This window comes from Mus pahari, chromosome 12 (genome assembly GCF_900095145.1).
Source record: "Mus pahari chromosome 12, PAHARI_EIJ_v1.1, whole genome shotgun sequence".
Taxonomy (NCBI): Eukaryota; Metazoa; Chordata; class Mammalia; order Rodentia; family Muridae; genus Mus; species Mus pahari.
Genome location: NC_034601.1, coordinates 36366033 through 36381693, shown reverse-complemented (window position 1 = coordinate 36381693; position 15661 = coordinate 36366033). Strand labels below are relative to the sequence as shown.

At 39.0% G+C, this 15661-nt stretch overlaps 1 protein-coding gene across 2 annotated transcripts in view; it reads right to left on the bottom strand.

Moving 5' to 3' along the window:
• Positions 1–15661, bottom strand: part of Lsamp (limbic system associated membrane protein) — a 2126592-nt gene that overhangs the window by 632920 nt on the left and 1478011 nt on the right. The window lies entirely within an intron of this gene.

The following is a 15661-nucleotide window of genomic DNA, read 5'->3' as shown; positions in this document are numbered from 1 at the left end:
CACTCTACTGAATGCAGATGCCAAACAGGTGTAAGGAATTAGCATTTGTCACTCCTACACAGCTAGCCAACCTAGCCAGTGAACACCATAGTCACTCAAGTGAGAGTTTCAATGCCAGACAGCTCCCTCAGTCCTGAGGCTGGAGATGGGTCAGCTGAAGAGTTCTCTTCTGTCCTGAATATCCTCTCTCTCTCAACACTCACAGAGTACAAGAAACAGTGTTATAAAGTCTACAAAACAAGTTATAGTAAGCTTTACACAACTGACATGACAAGACTCACTTCCCCAATCAAGAGACAGCAAATCCTTCCAGGTTCCAGGTCATACTTGAAGGAGGAGGCGGGAGTAGGAACTGATAGAGTTTCCAGGTTTGAGCCAGCAAATCACCCTCAGACCCCAAGAATAATCAATCACCTTTGGTTCCCTTTTGGCTTCGTGGCACCAGCAGAGCTTCGGAATATCACCTGTTTCCTCTGTGATAGCAACTGTTCCTTGTATCTTAGTGGAGGTGATAAAACATCCTGACCGAACCCAACATGGTGAGGAAGGCTTCTCTGGCTTACAGGTCTGCATCACAGTCTACTATCAAAGAAGCTAGACAGGAACTCAAGGCAAGAATCTGGAGGCGGGAATCAAATCCCCTTGAGGCTTGATCAGCCTATTTCCTTAAACAACCCGGGACCATCTTGCCCAGGTGTTTCTCCTACCAGTAGTGTGGAACCTCCCACCCCCAATAATTAAAACGGAAAATGCCCCACAGACTTGCCTACAGGACACGTTTATGGAGCCCTTTTCTCAGTTAAGTATCTCTCTTCCCCCGAGTACCTAAGATTGAGTGAAGCTGAGGAAGCCAACTAGCATACATGGTTAGCTACAGACACTTGCAACCAAAAAAATCATAGCAAGAAGAATAAGCTATGAACCGTCCCACAGAACCCAATCCTAAGGAGTCATTCACAGCTGGTATTTGCCTTGTCCCCCAGAATATTTAAAGGATTTTTGGACAGTATTTTATTAGTTTAGAGGTAGATGATTTCCTACAGATTATGTGAGAAAACACTTTAAAATATTGGAATCTGAATTGTCCCAATTCAAGGTTTATAAAGTCAATGACTTTTATTTTCACTGTGAGTTCATTTCACATAAATCAAGATGTCCTCTGTCAGTGGTGATGAGCAGTCTTAGGAGGCAGGAATGAGCCATGGTTGGCTCAGGACACGGCTGTTGAAATTTTGAGCTCATTTTATCAGTGAAGAGATGGCTAGATAAAGTGGTTATTTGAATCATACGTTCTGTAATTGTCAGTGTGAATGGAGCAAATGAGTTTAGCATGCTAAAGGGGATGGCATCAAGATTGGCAATGTCTTCCCATACATTGCCAACAGGCTTGACCATCCTTGCCAAGGATCTTGTTGCTTTTAGAAATGGATGATTTGCTTGCACAATGACTTAGATATAGAATATGTTCTCCTGTTGTAAGGTGTTCCTCTACTCTCAGAAGGAAAAAAAAATAAAGAGATGGTGGACATAGACCTTATAGAATGTCTTAGTTCCATGGACCATGCCAGGAAAGTGATATTGTCCACTGGGGACACAGTGTATTCCTAGATGCCACAGCAAGAAGGACTGGACTCATGAGGATAAATGCAATGTACTAGTTGACAGGATCTTGTGTGAGAAAGGAAAAGAATTTTATTTATTTATTTATTTATTTATTTATTTATTTATTTATATGTTTTTCAAGACAAAGAGAAGGATGATACAATACTAGTAATTTTTTTGTGAAAGCGGTCAACACATGACTTATTACCTAATTTCTGTACCAACAAATTCCTGCTACTAGCATGAGTGACTTCCTAGGAGGTATTTAGGGCACACATGATGTTTGAAACCAAATGCACAAAATAATTCACAGAAGTAGAATCAGAAATATATTATTTGTAGTTAACCAGTCACATTTTGGTTTTGTCTCTGTAGTCATACGATGGAAAAGATATATTACATAGTGAAGATTATAATCACAATCAAAATAGAAAGAATGAAACTAATTAAGAAGAGAAAAATCACAAGTACATATTTGCACAGAAAAAAAAACCCAAAAGCAATTAAGAGGTATATTTTTTAATCTTTATTAAGATTAGTCTGGTTCTTGGGGAAACTTTGGTTTTACTTAATTGACTCGCTGTGAAAACATAAGGTAAAACACAATCTTTAAAGGAAGATCACAGTTTAGAGGATCTTTAATGTAGAATGTTACGTAATTCAGACTAATTCAAGAAGAATTTCAGCCATGAAGCTTATTAGGTAAGTCAATAATACAATGGAATTTACATTCAGAGAGAACTTTAGGAACTTCTTTCTCCCAACACTTGGCCTCAAAGGAGAGTGTTGATTGTTAAATCTAAGAATGAAGAAATGGCTGACTTTCCTAAGTATAAACATCAGCATTCATAGAGTAATGCATACATCAACTTCTGGACTGGCGCAGTCTAGTCTCTCAGAACATCCCCTCTTCTTGCCCTCATTGAGTTCTGGTTTTCACTCTCTTATAATCCCCTACTTTTTGGATACAGCACTAGAGTATATAACTGGATCCTGTATTTCACCCTCATGGCCATTCTTCTCCAAACGACCTGACTATTAACTCCTCTACTACTTTCCTTCCTTAGAAATGTCGAGAGAGAAACAGGTGACTTTCTGAAAGGCATACAGGCTATTTTCCCAGAATCACTCTATACATGCTTGTAAGCAGCTAGGCATCAATGAACATACTTGTGAGGCGAGCATGGCTGTTAGCCATGTGAAATAGCCATCATCACCCAAGTAAGATGGTCTTAACTACTACTTTAAAATAACATCCTGCCTTTCCAAAAGAGACTTTAGGAGGGTCTGGCACTCTCCAGAGACAAATGTTGCAAGAAAAATAAAAACTGGCTCACATCTGAGTACCCTAAGAAGCATGAAGCATTTATTCCTCTGTTTAGCTTTGTAAGGTAACAGGCTCACACAAAATCCAAATGCAGCCTGAAATGTACAACTAATTATTTGGCCACATTGCTTGAATTTTATGCTAAACCTGTCTATAGCATTATTAATGAACCATTCTGAATTTCCACAGTGGTGAGGTCTTAATCATAATAATATCATGTCTGCACTGTACTTTCATAAGTAGAATTAGCATTTCCATATGAGCTAGAAATGCAGAATTGTTAAAACTTCTCCTCAGGATCCTTGCCATCATATGCTCATTGATTTCATTATAAGCTAGCAGTGTTCAGGTCCTTTGGCTTATGTTCATGCATATGGCGTTATCTTGTGACTTGTCATTGGAATTTGGTATCTTTAAATTTAACTTTATTCACGTGTACTGTCCTGTGTCAAAAAAACTATTCGGCCTCAAATCAGTTAGTTTCCAGGTTCTTCTCATAGTCCCCCAGTGATGTAAAACCCCTGACTCAAATTCTACACCTTGAAAAATCAGTCTAAGGTTTGTTTTTTAGTACATGGCATGGTTCATTGTTATCAAATCAGTCCTCAGCCTTTAACAATATGGGTTTTGCTCACTTGTTCTATTTTTACAGGCATCAGTGCTTGGATGTGTCCCAGTTTCACAAGGTCTTGGAAATTGTTCAGCTACTTGTATCCCCACATTTTACCTCTCCTCTTGGTTACTCATCAGCACACCTGCACTTGCTGTGACTAGCACACTGGCACCCCAGTACACTTAACAAATCTTTTTATTTCAAAGAATTGTACGCACTGGCCTTCGGCTCACCTTCTTCCCTAGATTTTAAGCTCTGCCACCATGGGCACCATCCACAAAGAGGTAACAGTGTAGAAGTAATGTGGGATCTGATTTGCTTCTGCTTGTTCAGGACACCTTTCATATAATGGGAAGGACATTGGAGCATCTCTGAAGACAGAGGGAACAACACCTCCAAAGAACAAGCTGTTAATGCAGCAACTCAGGAAATTCTATTCCTCCATCTGAGGCAGCTGTAGTGAACTGAGTTCCCACACTCAGAAAATGGGTCAAGGAGGAATAAGGAAGAGCGGAAGCAGAGTATTCCAAAATGAAGTATAAGCTTATGACTCATTCAGTCACTCAGTATATTTTCATTGATATGGTAGTGACTTGGGGAACCCCAGGCTCTGATCTCATAGAATTTGCATCCTGGACCCCAAAATAGATATCAAGCAAGTAAATATATTTATACTTTTTTGCAAAATGAAACCAATGGGAAAAAGTAGGGGTGGCAGAGGGTAAATGTGCTACAGATATGGTGAGGGAAACATTCATAAACAAAGATAGCTTGAAGAGAAATCTTAAAGCATGAGGCGGTAGACATGAGAATGTCAACAAGGTCTTTTCAGGTTTAAAAAATGGCATGGCAAAGGCACTAAAACAATAATATGTACATGATATACATTCGGCAGAAAGGACAGCAAAACCCCTATGGAGCAGTTTATATGTATGTTGCAGTATAGAGTAGGAAAGAAATGGATGAAATAAAAAATTAAGGTGCTATCATAATGAGACCATTCTAAGATTAGCAAGTTACATTTTATTCTAGTGATGTAAATGAATAAAAGTTTGCAACAAACGATTTAAATAATTCGATTGACATTTTACAAAAAAGTTTTAAGAATACAACACGGACAATGCATTGTCTAAAAACTACATCGCAAATGAAGACTCAAACAGAAGGATGTCTTAGTTCCTCAGTGCAGACTAGCATAGACTTTGGAACGACACTGAGGTAAAGGTAAGATGACTGGGCTGGCTCAGGCTGGGAGCTCCCTCCCCAAGAGTCTCTATTCTGCCATAAGGCATCTCTGCTTTTCTCAGGTGAGCCGCTCTTCTCACTCTACTGGTTTAACTCTGGTGCACACCTGTGAAAAGTTACTACTCATCATGGAAAGAGCTGACAGAAAAAGCCAAGTAGACTGTCATTAATAATCAGCTCTACAGAAAAAGGAAAAAAAGAAAAAAAAAAGAAAGAAAGAAAAAAAAGGGTTCCGGTCATTGCTTGCCAAGTGTAAATGTTGCATGCTCTTAATTATGGTTCTTATATGTTAATGGATTATCAGTATAATAAAAAGGATTTTGTTAAAATTTTGTTAAACAATAATGAATCCATAGCATGGGACAGATGTCATACAAAAGCTAAACTTTACTAAATATTTTTGAATATCTATATTTTCCAGGCAATAGCTAACCTGTTCAATTTGAATGGAAGACCTAGCTAAATATCTTGAGGCTATAAGTCATGTAAATAACACTAATATATTTTTCTCCAGAGCTTACTGACAATATTGAGCTCCAGGGCAAAACTAGTGCTGGGTCATTATATTATCCGAAGTGTCCCAGAAGTCTGCATGCTTCAAAGTAGCTTCCTTCCCTCTCTGGCTTATCATCATTTACATTCTTGGACGTCTCCAGTTTCAGTAATGAATGTAGAAGCATTGCTTAGATGAGAGGAAAGGAACTCACGAGACTGATCTCATCAGTCAGTTGCTATATATGAGAACATTCATAAATATTATTAATAAATATGTGAAAGTACCACATAGCATTTTCTATGCTAAGGTCTGAGACTTCACTGATGCACAAACCTGACAGTCTGCACTAGTGTGCCTCTCACAGAGGAATTACATTAAAAGCCCTTTCTTGAGAAAGACAAACGTGATTTAGTGTAGAGTTTTAGAGTAGATCTTTCAGACATGCTCTCCAACAGAGAAGGGCCAAAATTAGCTAGTATAAATATCCAACCATCTCCTTGGTTCTAAGCAGGATTGAAATATAATAAATCACAGAACTCACAGCCAGTACATGGCATCCAGGTGAGCACTCCTGTAGCAGAGAATGCTAGGTCTGTGAGCAGGAACTGCCTTATCAAAGAGCAGAATCAAAATGTAATAACCCAAAGAAGATAAACAAGAAGGGGTTTTGGGTGGGTGGGTGGGTGGGGACACTGGTATTTTAAGTTCCCATAGAATGCATGCAAGAGGAAAGGAGAGGGCGGTAATGCTCTTTGCAAAGGGTAGCCATATGAAGCAGCCAGTAATGAAGGATGGAAATCCAAGATCTGACTGAAGCTTGGGGCTCTCTCTAAGGACAAGTTCTGAACACACTGAAGAAAGAGTCCCATTTCATCCCACAGTTAGATTCCAGAAAAGTGAGGATACCTACAAGTCATCAGAGTGATAGAAAGTTCAATGAGGAAGCTAGTCAGAATCCTGAGTTAAAGTTGTTGAAGTCTTAATGAGTAAGATAAACATTATCAACCATGTACACATTTTTCTTCCAAAAATATTGCAAGAAAAGAAGGTCTTGGCTCAAACTTCCATCAACAGATAAGAAGAGTTGTAGAAAAGCATGTAGAGGGAATGATCAGAAAAAGTTAAAGTGGAAAATTGTTATTTTAAAGTGAGAGTCATTGAAGTGCTTGACGGGCCTGGTAATGAGTTTGACCTTTGTGAGCAATGGGGCAGTGGGGCAATCATTAAAAAATTTGAGCAAGAGAATGACATAAATAGATCTGTGTTTTAGGAAGATAACTAACTGGCCACGGAGTGGGACATATACCAGGACAAGTTAAAGTTAGGAAGTTACTGTTGTAAAGTCTCTGAAAGAGCAAAAGCAGGACTCTGACAAAAGCAGGCTAAGCACAATGACAATGGGGAAAAAAGGAAGCAAAAGCCTGCAGAAGAATGTTGCCTAAAACTGACAGGAACTGTCAATTGGGTATGGGAGTAGAAGAAACGGAAAAGGCAAAGGATTTCTCTGCCTTCTATCTTCTTTCTTCTTATAGTTTTGGCTAATAAAAATGGGAAATTTGAATTTTAAAAAAAGCTAAATTTAGGAGAAATTTGGAAATTCTACTTTTAGATCTCTGGGCTTGCTCCTAAATTGGTATCCAAATAGCCTGTACTCCCAGATGGGTATGCTTGGGAAATTGTCATAGAAATATGATACTCTTCACAGAGGGGCTGTCTTTGAGATGCAATGAACTAAGCCCAGAAAGTCCAACTCTTTTCCCATAATTTTTGTTTTCTTCTCTCTATCCTGTGTTTGTGTAACTTCAACATATTTATATAGCATGTGAGCAACACCATTGTTTGCTGATAATGAATTTCATTCATTCTGACTTTTACAAATGCGTGTCCCAATAGCAATTAACTGATTTCACTTCCAAGAAGAAAAATAATCTGAACTTGTCTCCCTCTGCTGGTTATATGCTGCGGCATCACCGTGTTTATTTAACTAGAATAACAGAAAGAAATAGAAATACCTGATAATAAGATAATAATTTCCTATTTACAATTATAGGGCTTTGCAGTTCTCAACGTGCAGAAATACATATGATTTTGAGTGTCATCTTCACTTCAGTTCTGTGAGATAAACATTGTGAGCATTACCACCCCACTTGTCAGGAAATCACTGGGAGACTCCAAGCCAGTAAGCTCACATATGAAATCAGAGGAAAATCAGGAAACATATGTAATTAGGAAAAGAAAATGTTACAGTGTTAAAGCTTGGGGTGATCTGGAGGAATCTTTCTATTTACTCCTTCACAATTTTACAGCTGAAACATGGACCTGAGATGTCTACTTACTGCCTCTCCATTTCATAGCTGAGATGGAGAGTTGATATAGCTCTTCAGAAACAGTGAGACTAGCATGCATAAGACTCAACACCTAGACAGCATTCTTTATATTATCCCATGCTTCCTGTCTAATAATTCCAGGATATTAATATTTTGCCCACCTGCCCAGTAGCAGAGCCTGTAATAATCTGGGTCCTCTCACAATTAGCAATAAAAAAAATGTACTGTAGACATGCTCATAGGCCAATGTGGTGGAGGTAATTCTGGAGCTGGGGTCCCCTCATTTTGGGTGTGTCAAGTTAACAGCTGAACCTAACCATGAAATACTTAGAAGCAAGCAAATAAACAAAGACAATACGAAAACACGGGCTAAGATATCAGTAGGTCAAACATAAAAAGCCAGACTTAGTCACTAATTACATACAGAAGGGATCTATCAAGTTTGGGACTCTGAAACCTCAGGAAAAAAGTGCAAGTTTGAGAGATGTTGAGGTATCAGATAATGTGTGAGCAGAACCCTTGGCATGGGATCCCTCACCACATCACTGCCTGGCACTGTTTACTTTTTTTCTCTACACACCATCCACAAGCAGTCTGTAACAATTAGTAATCAGGAAAATGTCAGTAGAAGGCACATAAGCAAATGTGGTAGAGATAATTCCTCAACTGAGGTTCCCTCTTTTCAGATGTGTGAAGATACAGCTCAGCATCATACTCCCCCACACTGTCCCATTCATAATGAATATGGCCATTCTTTCATGGATGGAAATAGAAACTGATAAAAATAAATTAAACTTTTGTGAGTGTGTGATTTACAATTCTAACTTCTGTGGGATTATGGATATTATACAAGAAGAGTTAAATTCAATGCATTTCTAATTTCTAAAGGATATTTTTAAATGTAAGTATACCATAGTAAATCTTTATTTTTTCTGATACAAAATATAGCTCTTTGGTCAAAATTGCAAAGATACTTTAATATCCAAAATTTATGTATGAAATTGGTTTACATAACCTTAATTTATTCATTCATAATATCTTTTTACATAAGGAAGGAGTCATTAAATACTTAGAATATTAAATCAATACATAGAATATATTTGAAAGTTTTATCAAAGGTTTATTTGATAAAAGGTCATTTTCACCTAGTATATGGCAGTTAAAACATAAGGCACTAAAGTCAGAAAGTAGCAGCAAAGGTCCTTATGCTTTCTGGGAAATAGAAGTGTTGTGGGACAGAAGCCAGGGGATAGAGGAACACAGACAGTGCACTGTGCTATTAACTACACAAAAGTTTACCTGGTGCTGTCTTCGCATGAGGAAAACCACCCAGTTCTCCAATTAGAGGGAAGGTTTCTGAAGATTACAGCACCACGGCTGCATCTTGGTAAAGAAATCATCTCAGAAAGAAGGACTAAGGAATGGAGTGTTGAAGGGTTTAGATATGGACAGCTGGACAAGAGTGTTGAGAAAAATTCAACAATGTTGCCGCAGGAATCATGCCTACAGTTGGACAGGACACCATAGAACAAATCGGTGGGGTAGATTTCAGGCTAGTGATTGATAGGAAATTCATTTCGATAATGTGTGTAGATATGGATAGTAAGGAGGGAGGGAGAGAGAGAGAGAGAGAGAGAGAGAGAGAGAGAGAGAGAGAGAGAGAGAGAGAGAGAGAGAGAGAGAGAGAGAGAGAGAGAGACATCTGAATTTAAGGTCTTAATAAAAATGAAGTCTTTTTCTTTCTTAGACAAGGTTGCTAGTGATATTGGTTTCATAGCTGTACAAAACAGAAGAGTTGGTTCAGAAACTTCATCAGTAACTCCAACAAGAGCAACTGAAGCCCCATTTCATGGCAGCAAAGTGGAGAAAGGTCACTGCAAGATCAGGATTATAAAGGGAGAGATAAAATTATTAAGTAGATATATGACACAGATAATTGAAAGGTGTCTATCGGGTGTTTTGAGTGTTTCTATCTTCCACTTCAAACTGTGTCTGTGTTGGTCTGTCTGCCTGTCTACCTGTCTCCCTGTCTGCCCATCTGTCTATGTGTGTCTGTCGATCTGCCTGTCTGTTTTGTGTCTGTGTCTCTCTGTGTGTGAGTCTGCCTCTGTGTGTGTGTGTATGTGTGTGTGTGTGTGTGTGTGTGTGTTTGTATGTCTGTGTGTGTGCCTGTGTCTTTGTCTGTGTCTGTGTGTCTGTGTCTGTGTGTGTCTGGGGAAATTAAAAGAAGGAGTGAGGATGCTGTGAACTGTACTTTGAGCAGGACTTGGCCTGTTAGAGCAAGGGAACAAGGCAGAAGGAAGTGAGCACTGTCTGGACTGCAGCAGGGCCTCCCCTCTTTAGCACTAAGTGCTCGCACATTCATTTGTCTTCACTCGACACTTTATAGTACCCCAGAGAGCTCTTTGGAAGAAAGATGTTATAAATGTCAGTATTAAGATAATAAACATAAAAACAATAATAGATACTCAAGACCTTTAAATAGAAGGAAGATGCTGCCTGTATTCGTCACTAAGTGGTTTGGATCAATACCAAAGTATGATCAGAACCCTGAGTAAGGAAGTCCTAGGGCACCCCCTGAGTGTGCAGTGGGGCGAGAAACAGCCTGAAGGCAACCATCATCGCTATAGCAACTGAACCTGCCCTGCCTGTTTCAGTCTCCATGGACTCCAGCACATGCTGCCTGCACAGACAGAGGGACTTCCTATTCCAGTGTGTTCAAACACAAGATTTTGCTTTACTAGGACTGTCATTACCAAATAGCAGATCACAGTATTTGTTTAAACATGTTGGCATTTCTTTCTGGTAACCAATGCAAATGGAATTTATCCTTTAATATGGCCTTCCTTTCTTTTGTAATATAATTATTTCAATTTGCAAATACAGGATGGTGTACTAATATTAGCTAACTTACGTACAAATGAAAAAAGCTTACATCTGATAACTAGCATGAGTTTATCACTTTAAGAGATATTTTAAAATGAAATATATATGTGATTATGTATGTGTACATGTTCACATTTGTTTGTGACCACAGGTGTGTGTGTGTGTGTGTGTGTGTGTGTGTGTGTGTGTGTGTGTATACAAGCACCTGTTTATACCAGCAGAGTCTTGAAGAAGGTCATGGATCATCTCAGCTGGATTTTGGCATTTGCAGTATGCGTGGCTTGTTGTGAAGGCACAAGGATCTAAGCACTAGTCCTCATGATTTTGTAACAAATGATCTAAGTCAACTGTGCTATCTCTCCAACACTGAGCAAGTGAGGCTCCTGAGATCCAAAATCTAAAGTTTGGGTTGTAATCTTGGAGAGATATTTGTGGGAGAAAGGGCATGTCTGGAGCAAACTTTAGTGTCACACAAGGTTTCAGCACTCCTTTACATATTTGACAAATGAGAATACTATAGCTATCCACATATGATCAGAGGATTCACTGTACCCTGACTGCATTTGCAGGCGCTCAGTCCTCTCTGTAACCTGGAACTTGGTGCTGTGTGCTATGCTGATTCTTTATCATCCTTCCTTCTTTAGGCAGAGCCAGATGGATAGAGTATTATAATTCTCGATCTGTCACTGTCTCGCTCTCTGCAGTGCCTATTCTTATCTGATACTTAGAGGGAAAAGTGCCCTTAATTTTTATGGAGAAATGTCAAATTTATATCCAAAAAGATCTCTGGGTTTCCAAACAGCAAAGAAATTTAGAGTAAAGGCATATTCAACACGCAACTATTTTTTCTCTTGAACATAAATTTAAAATATTTCCTTCATATGAAGCAAAAAAAGTAGGATAGGTTAGACAATTTCTCATCAGCTATTCTTGCATCCTCTATATCAGGAGTTTTAAATAAAACAAGTGTAATTGTACTTCTCGATCGTTCTCATAGCGCAGACCTGAAGCCATCACAGAACCCAGACATTTTATTTTATAACCAGAGTATTTGAAAGCCTGTGACTTTAAAGGTCTCACTCAGGGTCATATAAGAGAAGGTGATAGAGCCAAGATGAGAAGGCATTTCTTTTCATCTCAGTTCAGTACTTTGAACTATGCTGAAAATTAGGCAAATAATAGATGACTCTCCATTCCTCCCTCCCATCTCCTCTCTTTCTCCCCCTCCCCTCCCCCTCCCTGTTTGCTTACTCTGTTTTCCAGTGATTAGAACCTTCTTTGCTTCCTCTGCATTCTCTGCCTCCAAATTTTCTTGCTGCATCAAATGCTAGAAAAAAACCCTCCACCCTGCCTCCGTCCTCCAGCTCAGGGACGTGCTCCTTGCTTTGGGCTCATGGAAAGCAGGACTTGAATCATATTGGAAACATAATTGTTTAACCCGTCAGAGTTCTGTACAGATATGGTGGGTAACTTCATTAAACATTATGAAATATTTTAGAATCCTTAGGAGTAATAGCAAGGGCCTGTCTGAAAGCACAGGGCCAGCCAAGTGCTTGCCAAAGATGCTGCACATCCAACAGCAGGTTTTCTATTTTTGTTTGTTTGTTTTAATAGTAGTTCATTATAATGGGGTGAACTCTAGAAAAAAATCTTCTTTTTTAAAGTTATTGGTTTCACTAAGAATTGTACTTCTATTAGGGTTATCATATTTTACTTTAAGGAATTGGCACTAAATGTTCAGACAGGTAAGGATTTTCATAAATTCAGTGAAGTGCTAGGGATGTGTCGTCTTAGAAAGCAGAACTAGTAACTAAATTGTCACTGTCAGAGTTTCATCCTCTTAACCTGACATCACCCACTGAAATCCTCTACCTCCTTGTGTGAAAATCCCATTCTGTATCACTGACTGCTATCCCGTTAAGGTCATCATCAAACACAGCTCGGGACTTCAGAACTCAGTTTAAATAGGTGATGCTTCAGTTAATGATCTGTTCAGTAGCCTGAAGATTTACTACTGAGCAATTTTTGTCTCAACATATATATTTCTACAGGACTAAAAATATAGTATTTAGAAAAATCGACAATTTCAGAATGTGGGATTGAGACCTCTACTGATGAGGCTAAGTAGGGCCAGCCATCTGGTTCAACTGCTTCTCCAGTGACCCGCAGTGGAGAACCAGTTATGCTAAGCTGTATGTCCAGAGCTCTCTAGGCAGAGATAAGAGGCCTTGAGTAGCAAGCAAGTAGGTGGCTAGCATGTGGTTGGTTCTGTTTCAGCACATGCTTCTCTGTCTGCATTCTCTGCTCAGGTTTTGCCTTGTTTTCTTCCACCTTCCCTAGACTTCCAAGTTATAATTTATCTAGTTTCCATTGCTAAAAATTTCCTTCTTTCCAGCTTTTCCTCTAAAAAATAAATAGACAACCATTTCTTTTTCTATTCTCTATGCAATGCTATGCCACACATTGAACAATAAAATGAAAAACTATATATAGTTTTAAAGTCACTAATATGTATGTTTAAAGTATTTTCTCTTTTCCTTTGTTGCTCTTAAATTTCTACTTAATTTTGCTTCGTTCATCAGTAGGAGTATTTGAAGGTTAAAAACTGTAAACTAATCCTATGTTCTACTTATTTATTTTGATAATTTTTATTTATTCTTTGACAGATTCATACATTACAATTATCAAGATCTTATCCATGCTCCGATTCACGTTCATCCCTCCTCTTCTACTCCTGTCAGGAAAACACACACCCTCTCACCATCGAGTCCCTCCTTCCTCCCATTTTTGTAATCCACTGTGTGCACCTTGTGCTGCCTGCTGGGATGTTCAGTGGCTTTGATGGCTTGATCTTGTGCAGGCCTTGCACACGTATCTATCCATGGCTGCTGGGAACTCCTGAGTGACATGAGCATGTGATTTCCAGTCCTACCACTCTTATACAAGCTCCCGCTCTTATTTTCTTTGACACCCCCCTGCTGTGGTATTCTCTGAGCCTGGATTTGGGTGGGACTTAATACAGCTTTTACCTTTAGCTGTGAGAACAGTTTCTTATTGTCAACTCTTCAATCAGTTATGAATTAGTGCATTAGCTGATGGTCACTGCATAAAGAAACTTCTCTAGAAAAAGCAGCAAGAAGCACTGAGCAACAACTATATCCATAAATAGGAGGTAGTTAGATAATATATCCATCTAGCAGAACAACAAGCGTCAACTATCTTACCAAAGCCTAGGGCCATGCCGTTCCCAGGCCTAGATTTGGACCATAGTCATAACTGGCATTATAAACATGGTTCAAGTCTAGGAATTTTATCCTATAGATCATACCTCAAATTCAGTCATAAAGTAGTTGCTTGCCTCTATAATCTTCATGCTGCTATTGTTCCAGTAGGCTTGCCTTAATTGACAGGTCGGTAATGTAGCATTGAGGATTCCTTGCTGAGTAAAACTATTGATAACTTTTCTCTCACAGTAGTCTACAAAGCACCTTTTCTCACTAGGAAGGCATCAGGAGGTTTGCTAGCAGGTCTTCCTTGATACTCTATACTCTACAACCGAACTATGCTGTGTTGACAGCAATAGAATCTTACCATTTAAGATTAATGGCAATGACCTCTGCACATCCTTAACCAATAACTCATAGAGAGGTAACCCAAGCCTGGCACATAGATATTCATTTAGTATTACATATCTCCTAGGGTAGGTACTGTCTACCAATGCAAGGTGTCCATATTCAAATATCCCTAAAATATATACTTCAAGATTTATTTTTGGTTTTATCGATGTGTATGTGTGCAGGTATGTTTGTGTATGTCCTATACTTGCAGGTGCCTTTAGAGGTCAAAAGACGTTATTATTGGATTGGCTGGAATCGGGGGCAGTTGTGAGCTGCCAAATGTGTGTTCTAGAAACTAAACCCTGTTCCTCTGGAAAAGTAGAAGGTGCCTTAAATAATTGACTCATCTCACTCAGAACTTTGATAAATTAGCTTACAAAGTATTGTTTTCCCATATGATAAAGACACACACACACACACACACACACACACACACACACACACACACACACACGAGACAGAGAAAGAGAGAGGAAGAGGGAGAGAGAGATAGATATAGAGAGGGGAAGAGATAGAGATATAGAGAGAAGATGAAATAAGAAATGTTTTGGAGTAACGACACTATTTACTTTTGACAAAGGAATCAAAAGAAGCCAGGGTGATGCTAAGTGCTCAAGAAAAAAAATGATGAAATCAAAGTCCTTGTCCTCAAGATCATCACACTGTAGTGGATAAAACACAAGTACCAATTGCATTCTGTTTATATGTGACCTTAAATTGAATTTCAATTTTTTGTTTTGTACAAAGTTATTGGTTCCTGAGGATTCAAGAATCTCTTCTCTGCATTTTGATATATTTAAGTGAGACCAAAAAATAGAATTTTAAACAGGAATCCTAAATGTGGGAACATAAGGTAATCTTTGTAGTCCTTCATTAAAACTGGCACAGGCTTTGAAGACTTGAGACTTCAATGAGAAGGGGGAGATTTGGAGAGTTTCTAAAGCAAAACCCCCCAAACTGATTAAAGCAGTCAGAAAAATTAGCAGATGCTCATCAGTTAGGAGCCAACAGAAATTGTTGCTGGATCAAATTAGAATCTGCCCAAAGGCTTTGGGAAAACAGTTTTAAAAGTTAATAATTTCAAACCAGGAGTGTCAACTAGAGTTTCATTTTCTCAACACTGCCTTCACCAGTTCCAGGCATCTTAGTCCTTTTCTGGCCGCCCTGAAAAGTTCAGCCTGGCTTTGTCTCTAACTCCATCTCAACAAAGGCAGGCTATGATTAATGGTCCTTACTGCTACTCTTCTACTACTTCCACCCAATAGTCTAGTAATAAGCTCCAGCCTTTCAGAGCATCCCCCTGTGTCACTGTCATGTCTTTCCAGCATGCACTGATAGCTAATACCAAAGCCTGGTACCTCAGGGGCGAAACCTAAATAACCAAAAAGTAACTACTTTGCAAGGCTTAGATAGATATTCTCTCTCTGTCTCTGTCTCTGTCTCTGTCTCTGTCTGCCTGTCTCTCTCTCTCTCTCTCTCTCTCTCTGTCTCTGTCTCTCTGTCTCTGTCTCTGTCTCTGTCTCTGTCTCTGTCTCTCTCTCTCTCTCT